Raw genomic sequence first — 9,904 nt, forward strand, 5'->3', positions numbered from 1 at the left:
AACCAGACGGAGGTAGCGCTGTAACATGTTGGTATACAACTGGGCTTTGGAATACTGATTTAAATCGGCCCTGGCCTGTATAGCTTTCATTTCAGAGTCCAGGTTGTTTTCGGCCGTTTGTCTAATGGGCTCTGGCCCGACAACATTTTATCTCAGTTTCTCAAGCTGCTCCTGAGGGATCAAAAACATTTTCTGAGCATATTCCATTATTAACCCACTCTGGAAGCTAGAAGACTGGTTAGGAAAGGCACGGCTATGCTCAACAGCGGTCCTATAAAACCCCCGGTTTGATTAATCTTCTTTCTTTTTCTTTTAATAGAATACTTCTTATTAGCGATGATCTTGATAACCGCTTTTTGTTTTTTGAGTTTAGAATGTTGAGAAGGGGTTAGGGGTATATTACCGCGTAAGATGTTAAAAGCTATTTCACACAGGGTCTCGATCAAATCCGAGGGGGCCCCTGCCAGCACAGCTTTCCTATGGCGCGGGCTCCCCTCAAATAACATTTGCAAAAGTGGCAGATTTCTTTTAATCCGAACAGACATTCTTATTTATTTCCTTTTCTTTAGCACATACACTGCCGGCCAATCGGGCGGGCACAAACCTGTTCTGAGGCGAAAGTCTTCTGGGGTTTGTGCTTTTAAGTCCGCAATCAAGTACCCGTAGGGTTTTTTGGTGGCATCCTCAAATGCCTCCAAAAAGAACTTGGTCTGGTTAGGGTACATTTGACGAGCCAAGACGGTGACCTGTAGTTTATCTCTGGGGTTTTTAAAAAGAATTATATAATTGGCATATAAATTAATAGTGCGGCTTTTTTTACCTTGAAAAAATAGATTTTGAACTAAATAAATAATACTTAAATTCCTATGATGAGTGTACTTTGTGAAAGCTTTTTCCACTTCACTGTTGTCACCGGCCTGCTCCATCAGGTCATCAAGGATCACTAGATTAGTTTGACCGGACGGTAACAAGTCATCATCACACAACGAGGCGGGGAGACCTTGCACAAATTACAGACTATTTTTTTTCGAAGCCAAATCATCGTAGAGAGGTTGCCAGCAAGAGTAACACCACACTATGTTGTCAAGAGCTTGGGACACGGTTGCGTCCACATCTTCTATGATGTTCTTTATAAGATAGCTCTTCCCCGAATTGGAGGGACCGGCTATAATACAGGAGAAAGGGTGTTGAAGTCTGTTATCAAAACCACCACTAATATCCATAAGGCAGAGTGGTATAATCAGTCTTCAAGACTCTTTTATTGTACACCACCCTGAACCGTTTGTTTAGTGATCTATTTTCCAACGTGTACCCCTTTTTATTGCGATAGATCTGATTTCCGGCTGTAATAATCTCACGAGGAGGCGCGTCTTTCTCGTTACATAACTTTCTACCAGGGTCGTCAGAGACTTGATGTTAATGAGCTTGTTGTTACAATGGTTCAGAGTGAAACCCTTAACTTTCATACAGGTCTTACCCGCAGCCGTTCTGTATGCGTAAGTCTTAGGACCCCCTGAAACAAACTCCACTATGTGGTCCTGAGGATCTAGTTCGCTCGTTAACTCCCCAAGGTAGTCCCCGAGGGGAGGGACCCAATCCCCTGGCCTGGTGACAAAGATTACAGAGTCAGTATCATGATAGAGCGTGCTTTCCTGCAACTGATCCATTAAGTTGTACAGTTCAAGCCGGGCGTAAGCCGTGGTAAAAACCGCTATGAAAACATTAACGTTCCCCTGTTTGGTGGGGAAATCTTTAGGGGCCCTCCACTGGACCTGTGCCACGTGGTCATTTAAGAATTGAAAGTATGATACTGCATGTTGTTTGGAAAACATAAATTCTATGAACAGTTCAGGGGTTTTAATCAAGGTTGTGTTTAGATGGTAATTTCTTTCCCCAAACTTACCCCACAGACTGTTTAAAATCAGTTTGGACATTTGTCTCTTGGCGGGGTTTACAGTTATGTTCCCCGGCTCTAGACGGATCCCTTCCTTTTCAAAATATTGCTGAACGTATCGCTCTTTGGCCGCGGAGTCAACACACCATGAGGGATAGCCCGATGCCTCCTGTTTCCCTTTCAGATGGGTCATAATGTAATCAGCAAAAAGAGTATCAGATTTTTCAGAAAAATGCCAAACCTCATTCACCTTACCGACTCTGTAACCTTTCTCCACCGCCTTGTCAAGCTCAATGCTACACCAGACACCCGTCAGCGCTCTCTCTTCATCACTGTGCAGACAAGAGGTAGTTTGATTTTCAGTTTCCACACACGTTCTACACAGAGGGAACATCAATTTTCCCGAACACCTGTAAGGCAACACGGGTAAGAACAGCTCGCGAGGAGGGTACATGGTGACTTTGATCAAACCAAAGTAATGTCCGATTTCGAGAAAGTCACGATAAACAATGGTTGGACGCCCCACCGGGTACATTTTGGTCTTGTTGACATAAGGGTACAGACTGGTGAAATCATAGTAATCTACTCTCTCACCCTCCTTTATCTCATAATGTAAACAGAGGGCGTTGGTACGACCCCCAAATAACGCATCCCGGGGCTCTAGACGTTCAGGAAAGTCCAAGGTTTCCATAAACCGTTGTACCCCCGCTTCCTGTTGCTTCAGGGTCGTCCACTCGTGTTTCCAAATCACCAGCACGTTCAAACCATAGGTGTTTTTTAAAGTTTCAATTCGTTCCTGGAAATCATAGTACATATCACCGCAGAGTTTTTGTGTTACGGGGTTAAAGGTGTTTGGGTCGAAGCACTGAGGACAGCCATGGTAAATACAACCTGCAAACTCATAAGCGGTACGCCGCCCGGACACGTCGCTAAAACCGTCTAAGTCATAAGGCCCCATTTTGACTTCCCCTTGATTTAAAGCATGTCTGATGAAGATGTTATCCCGGGCACTCAGGTATTCCAGCCACTGTATGGAGACAGTCGAAAAGTTCTTTTGTCTAGCACGATAGTTGTCAGAAGTGGTGACCGCTATAGTGTTTTTCTGCAAGAAATTGGACCAATACATTTTCATGCAGAGAGACGCTATGGTCACACTTTGCAAAGGGTCGAGACCCGATGTGTTGATAACCTCGGTGCGGAAACGCACACAGGCTTCTTTAAGGATCACCACATCATTTTTACAATAAGCGGCCATCTCTTCTCGGAAATCAAAAACACCTCCCTTAACCGTATTGTACCATTTAAAGAATTCCTCCCTCTCATGAGACATCATAGTATCAACCCCATAATAAGAGGCGGGCGGGTAGGACCCTCGATAATTTTGAGTGTCCTTAGTATTAAAAAAATGGCAGAACCAACCTTTCTTCTGAGCCTCAAAACCCAGAGCCTTAGGCAAAGCGCTCAATTTCATGGGGAGGAAATTTAACGAGTCTATGTAACGTTAGTTGAAAGCTTCGTCGGTGAAACACATGATCTTGCTACCCTGAGCTATTATTTTTGGGGTCACCCCATTTTCCACCAGATACTTCATCAAAATGTAAGAATCATAACCCTTAGCATTGTGGGCAATAAATGTGTAATTGAGGTATTTTGGACCGCGATACCGCGTAAAGAAATCCCTGACACAACTCTCACCGCTAGCTGACCACTCACGATCCAACATGTCAATACAGTGTATATAATTAGCAACGTGGACCCCGTTTTCTTGCCGGCATTCAAAAGCAAAAAAGACATACCGGTTGTGCGGCGGCTCCTTTTTAACCGGCTGAATAAAGCACTGGTGTTCGGACCCCGGGGTTAAATCAGCATTACAGATCCTGCATCTCGGCTCCAGACATTTGTGTGGTTTAACCTCATGAAAACGGTACTGGAGGCAACACTGCGGGCAATATTTAGTTTGATCACAATAACTCCGTTTTTTAACACACTCAGCAGCGGCCCTCTGTACCTTATGCTCGGAAAAACAGAACGCTGAGAGACAAATCCTTAAGCAATCTTTACATCGGATGGTAGGGGCCAAACCCTTACGACATTGCGGATTGAAACAGACGTTACAGTAACCGTCACAGCGGTGCTTAAGCTTATCATTGAAGGCCTTATAACACCAATGACAAACATACGAACAACCCAAAAAAGCCGTCAAACTCTTTATTCCAAAGTAATGACTATCACTTAGGAAGAGAAACAGTGTCTGTGTATGGGTTTCAGGATGTATCTGAAATTTCACAAATACTTCCTTTACCTCACAACGGTACCACAAAACAGTTTTTAAAGACAACAACTCCTCAAACTTGGTGATGTCTGAAAAGGCAACCATCTGTTGAGAGTTTAAGCCGGCCCTCTGATGAAGCATTAAAGCCTCTTGCAGAGCTTGGGGTTCAGGCATGTCGGGGGTGAGTAGTTTTATTAAACTGTAAGCAAAACAGAGCTTATTGTCCCCACTGGAACTCACCACTAATTGCCTGAGCTTGGTCCTAATTATGTCGTTCTTCAAGCATTTCGACAGTCTTCTAAGCGCCCCACCCTCAGGGTTACGAACCACATTCATTACCAGAGACAGACTTTCATCAGCTAAGATGGCTGCGTTTCTTTGCAATAACGCTTCGATTTTAGCCAGACATCTAAATTATCTCCACTCAGCATTACAGATAGGTTGCTAAACAAATCATCCCCTCTGAGTTCTAACTGTACAACATCTCGAGGTCTGACCCTTTCAGCAACCTGTTCAAGCATTTTCTGCAAGGCCTCGTGTATGTTGACAAATATTTCTGCATAATTGTCACAATTTAAAAGTTCTGCAAAATTAAAACGCTGAATCATTTCAAAATTGTTATAGGCCGGTCTATCTATAATCACGGGATCACTGGTACTCTTGGACACATCATCATTTTGAACAAAGCCTTCACCCCCTACATTCTCACAGAGCATGTCCTCCACAGCCTTATCAGTCTCAGAACCCTCCACATTCCGAACACCCCCACTGCTGACATCTACAAAACCCCCTTTTTGAGGAGGCTCATTTAAAGCCTGTAAAAGTCCTTCAAAGATATCCAACCGGTTAATGTCAAGACCCTCCTCTATAGTGATGGCTGCTTCTGCCGCCATCCTGTGTTCTAATTGTCTCAAATCATTTATAATAGGGGCAGAATTTGGTCGGGGTAGCTCCTCCAAAGCCTCCACCATTTCAAACAAATCGGGGTGAACTAGGGGGTGAACCTCTATAAGCGCTACCGGTGGGAGGTGGTTATTTAGATCATTGACCATCTGTAACAGGTCGGGGTTCACCGGTAAGTGTGTTAATTCACATTCTATCAGTGGTAATTGGGGGTTATTTAAATCATTTATCATTTGTAATAGTTCCAGGTTCATTGGGACATCAGAGGAGTTCACAACAGGGCCGGGGATGTTCTCTCGGGAAGGTCTTTTTGGGGCCCTAGCTTGTTCATAATCCTTTAGTTTGTGAGTTCTTTTACCAAGTCAGGACATTTTTTAATTTATTTTTTATTTTTCCAACAACCCACAATAGTAAGGCGTTTTGTGTCTATTAAAACATTAAATACGGTACAATTTGTTAGTAAGGGTATTAATAAGGGTGTTTTGGCTCTCTATCACCAGGTTTTGCCCCACTAACACAAGTCTTTGATTTTGTAACAAAGTATGTAGCAACTCATGCCGACCTTCAGGAAGTAGCTCCGGGGGCTGGTGGCCTGGCTCAGCTTCAAAGGATGGTCGCTCCGGTAAATCTCGGTCGAAGGAGGCAGGGAGCGAGCGTATACTCATGGACGGAGACCAAGAAGGCCTTTGCGGTGACACCCTGGCCAAGCGCGGGGTACTGTTCCGCGTTTCTGTAGCCAAGAAATGGGTCTGGGGGGACGATGTTGAAACCAGGCCGTCGTTGGGTGGTGTGTCAGCCCTGACTGACGGCGACCCCTGAGGTTGTTGGATGCCTGTATTTGTTCCGCCCGACAATGCGGCGGGCTAAATCTGGGGTGTTGAATTACCCCCAGAAGGCTGTGGCCTGAGTAGATGTTGGGGGGTCTCCAAGACCACCGTGGGGGATCCTCTCGGTGATCTCACCGGGGAAGATGTTTGATCCCACTTAGACGGGGTAATTGTCCTCAATAGCTCATCCACAGAATGACTATCCCAAGAGTCTTGGGAAGAATAAAAATATACATTACATTTACATCTTTAAACGGCGACAGAAATCAAACTTAAAACAACATGTCCAGGACATTCAAAACCTTTAGCTTTTTTAGACCTTTGAAAATAGCCTTAGACATTCACTACAACGCCTTATTATTTACAGACAATATATTTATTAGGACTTGATAATAAATGTAAAACAGAGAAGCCGCTGTAAATAAACTGTTTCTTAAATGTTTCTTTAAAAACTGTAATATTGTTAATAAAACACACACACACACAACAACATTTCATTTTTAAACGAACCTTCCAAGTGTAAACGCTTCCTGATCCCGGGACTTCCTGTTTCACAAACGTTTTCACAATCTGTTTAAATATTAAATACAATGAACACCTTCAAGCCTTTTCCTACAACCACTTTAAAACAGAAGTATAATAGCGGGAGATAAGCCAAACAACTTACTAAACCCTTTCGGACGGCTTTACTTCCTAACCAGACGGTACGGCAATCGGTCATTTCTAAACACGTTCCCCAGAAACAAGCCTAGACCTGTCCGGACTTCTAAAGATCTTTCCCAGAAGCCCCCGCCCTACAGGAAACGGTCACCCATGGCTTAAATATTAGCCCTCAACGGGCATACAAAGCCCTTTTAAAAACATTAAAGTTTGAAAGATCTTACTTACCTCCACAGAATAATCGTTTCTTATGTTTTTCGGCTGGTTTAGCTTTTTGCACCGCTGTGAAGGTAAGAGACATGTTTAACCTTTAACCACACCGCTTTATAAAAAGCTTTTACCTCTTACAGGCTGCAGACATATACTCACAGCTATCAGATACCGGGGCTGACGGCCTTTCAGATTCTTGAAAGGTTACGGTTCTCGAAGGTAAAACGAAACAAGCCCTCGATGTGGAAGGCCTTTCGTTGTCTCGAACCACGTTTCTTAATACTGTTAGACAGGATAATTTTTTTAAAATTAACAAAACTGGACTCAAACATCTTACAGAAACGTTATACAAACAAACAGGGGTTTAGTTCTTACCCGGTCGGCAGACAGCCTGTCTAGGGACAACCACTTCTCTTGGTCGAGACATTAATCACAGGCCTTTCGATAGTTTCTGTGTAATTAAAGAGACCGGCATTAATATATATTAAAATGTTTTCATAACTCTAATGAGCCGCTTCAAAACCACACACACCCATACATAAGAACCCATGAGCGCAAACACAAAAATCTTACCGTCGTTGTTCCAGATGATCTCCTCAGCGTTGGGAATTAACTCCTGTTGACTGGCTGAAAAATAATTTTACAGAACTTAAAACAGATGTTATAGCCTTATTTACAATACATGCACACAACACGCTCTGAGTCAATGAAAATAATCTGAAGACTTGCCTAAAAACTCGTTTAAATCGAAGTCGCTGATGTTGTTTCCGGACATTGTTGATCTTTAGTCTTAAATCGAAAGGTCAGTATGAGTCTGTCGAGCTGAAGACCAGACCTTCATACTTATACTGATGGCCACATGCCGGATCTGCTTGTAAGGCATTGTTCTGGTCTGGCCTTTGTGCCGCCCTGTTACCAATTAACATATCAAAACCAACCAATAAAATGACACTGCATCAAATTTCAAATAGAAACCAAGATGGAGACGATCTCTTCCTCTCTACTCTAAACTTTTATTAGAACCTTTAGGTCTCTCAAAAAAACATTTTTAAGCATCAAGACCTATAGTCAACAAACCACTAAGAATATTTCAGGCCTTTATAAGCGCTAAAAAACAACCTGAGCCAAGAAAATAACTATAAAGATCTAAAATAACTAGCGCTTTTACAGTGATTTTTTTTTTTTTTTTAATAGCGATGCTTTGTTTGGTATTAAACAAGTCACAAACTACTCAGAACAGCGTTTATCCCCGCAAAAGAGATATTTGGGTTTATTTTACAAAGCTTATAAATTATATAGGTTAAAAGTATTCTGAATGTTTTGATACCACATGCCATACGTACTGTTGTCTGAGCCCACCCCCGCCACCCATGGTGTGAGTGATTTAGCCTTGAGTGTTGTGATCTATTTAGCATTGAGTGATCAGTTGTTTTTATTTTTTAAACGATTCCTTATCATCAGGGATTGAGACTGCTAAAATACCTTAAAAGCATATCCTTATCTTAAGTCTAACTCTTATGAGCTTTAAGACCCTATAATGTATTTAAGTAAAACGACTGAACACATTATGTGAGAGATAAAATATAACCACAGCTTTTTTTTTTTTTTTTTTTAAAACAATTAACCTATACACACAAACACCCACACACACACCCTCTTTTTTAATTTTATTTTTAATTAAATTTGAGGGGAGAGACAGAGCCAGATACAGTGTGGATAACATAAGTACCCTATGCAAAACAGGCATTGTTAGGACCTGGGATCATAACAGACAACAGAACTTGTTGATCTTATAAAATGATTGGGCGAGAGAGAGAGAGAGACAGACAGAGACAGTGTGAATATGATAAACGCACTATTCAAAACTGGCATTGTTAAGACCTGGGACCATTACAGACAACAGAACTTGTTGATCTTATAACGGTTTAGATTTACTAAACCATTACATGTATAATTAAAAAAGACCCCCAAACACTACAGGAAGAGCCGACCCATTCACACTCTACAGTTGACCAACAAGAACAACAAGAACAACAGGTTATGGGCGGCCTTGTTGTTCAGGGTTTTATGGGTGTACACTTTCTGACGGATATGACGTAGGAATAATTAAGGAAATAACTCTACCTAAAATCACGCCCCCCAATTATGACGTAGGAATATTAATAAGCTTAGGGCATACGTCATAACAAAATAGGCCGCGCCCATAAAACCCTACTATCTACTCATAAGAGTAACAGCAATGTCGCCGATCCTGCTACGGTCGTATTGTAACAGCAACAACATGTATCGATTTTAAAACTGTCAGTTCCAGCGCCTCGCAAAGCTACCCTTCTGTGATCGATTGTTCTCAAGGTCAGGATTTCTTGACACTCCGAGGAAGAGAAAACGATGGCCGGCCGCGTTACAGGGACAGATAACAAAGCACTAGTACGCGTGCACCGCGGGTTGTTTCCGCCCGGTTTCGAACCAGGGACCTTTCGCGTGTGAGGCGAACGTGATAGCCACTACACTACGGAAACCGACCTGTCCTGGTGTTTCGAATGGCTCCCATCGAAGCCGGCTGGTAAAACGCGCACAGGCGTTTCCCGTGGGCCAGCCTGTGAGATAAAGGTTTCTATTTTCACTGACCTATTTTGCATTGCTCAAGGACACATCAGGACACTTTGGAAACTCTTTCAAAGGAAGAACGCCCTGAGCTATGACAAGACTTACACTTACCCCAACAAGGTCATGCTCACTGGCTTGTTCAAACAGCTGCTGCTCATCTTGTGCCACCATCAGACAATCACAGAGCTATTGTGCCTTCTACACCTTACGGTAGCTTTACTTTAACAATAATAATGACGGCGACCTCGACGACAAAAAGAAAAACAAGAACAACAACAACAACAACAAGAACAATAACATCATCATCAGATTTTAATTAAAAGTGGCTACACCAGCGTTTACAATTTCAACCTGTCGACGGACGGACGCTCTGAGTCCACCAATTTCGGGAACTCCAATGAAGAAAAGCCACCTACCGCCTCCGGGGAAGCACGAGGGCAAGCAGGACGAAAAGGGCCGGCCCACAGCAGGCTCTTTCCGCCCGGTTTCAAACCGGGGACCTTTCGTGCGTTAGGAGAACGTGATAACCGC

General features: G+C 42.9%; 1 non-coding gene across 1 annotated transcript; it reads right to left on the minus strand.

Annotated features, from left to right (window-relative positions):
• Window positions 1–9,212: 9,212 nt before the first annotated feature.
• trnav-cac (transfer RNA valine (anticodon CAC)) lies at window positions 9,213–9,285 on the minus strand. The gene has a single exon. It is a non-coding gene; the product is annotated as a tRNA-Val (tRNA).
• Window positions 9,286–9,904: the final 619 nt, after the last annotated feature.

Source organism: Amia ocellicauda, assembly GCF_036373705.1.
Source record: "Amia ocellicauda isolate fAmiCal2 chromosome 11 unlocalized genomic scaffold, fAmiCal2.hap1 SUPER_11_unloc_3, whole genome shotgun sequence".
In the NCBI taxonomy this organism is placed as follows: domain Eukaryota; kingdom Metazoa; phylum Chordata; class Actinopteri; order Amiiformes; family Amiidae; genus Amia; species Amia ocellicauda.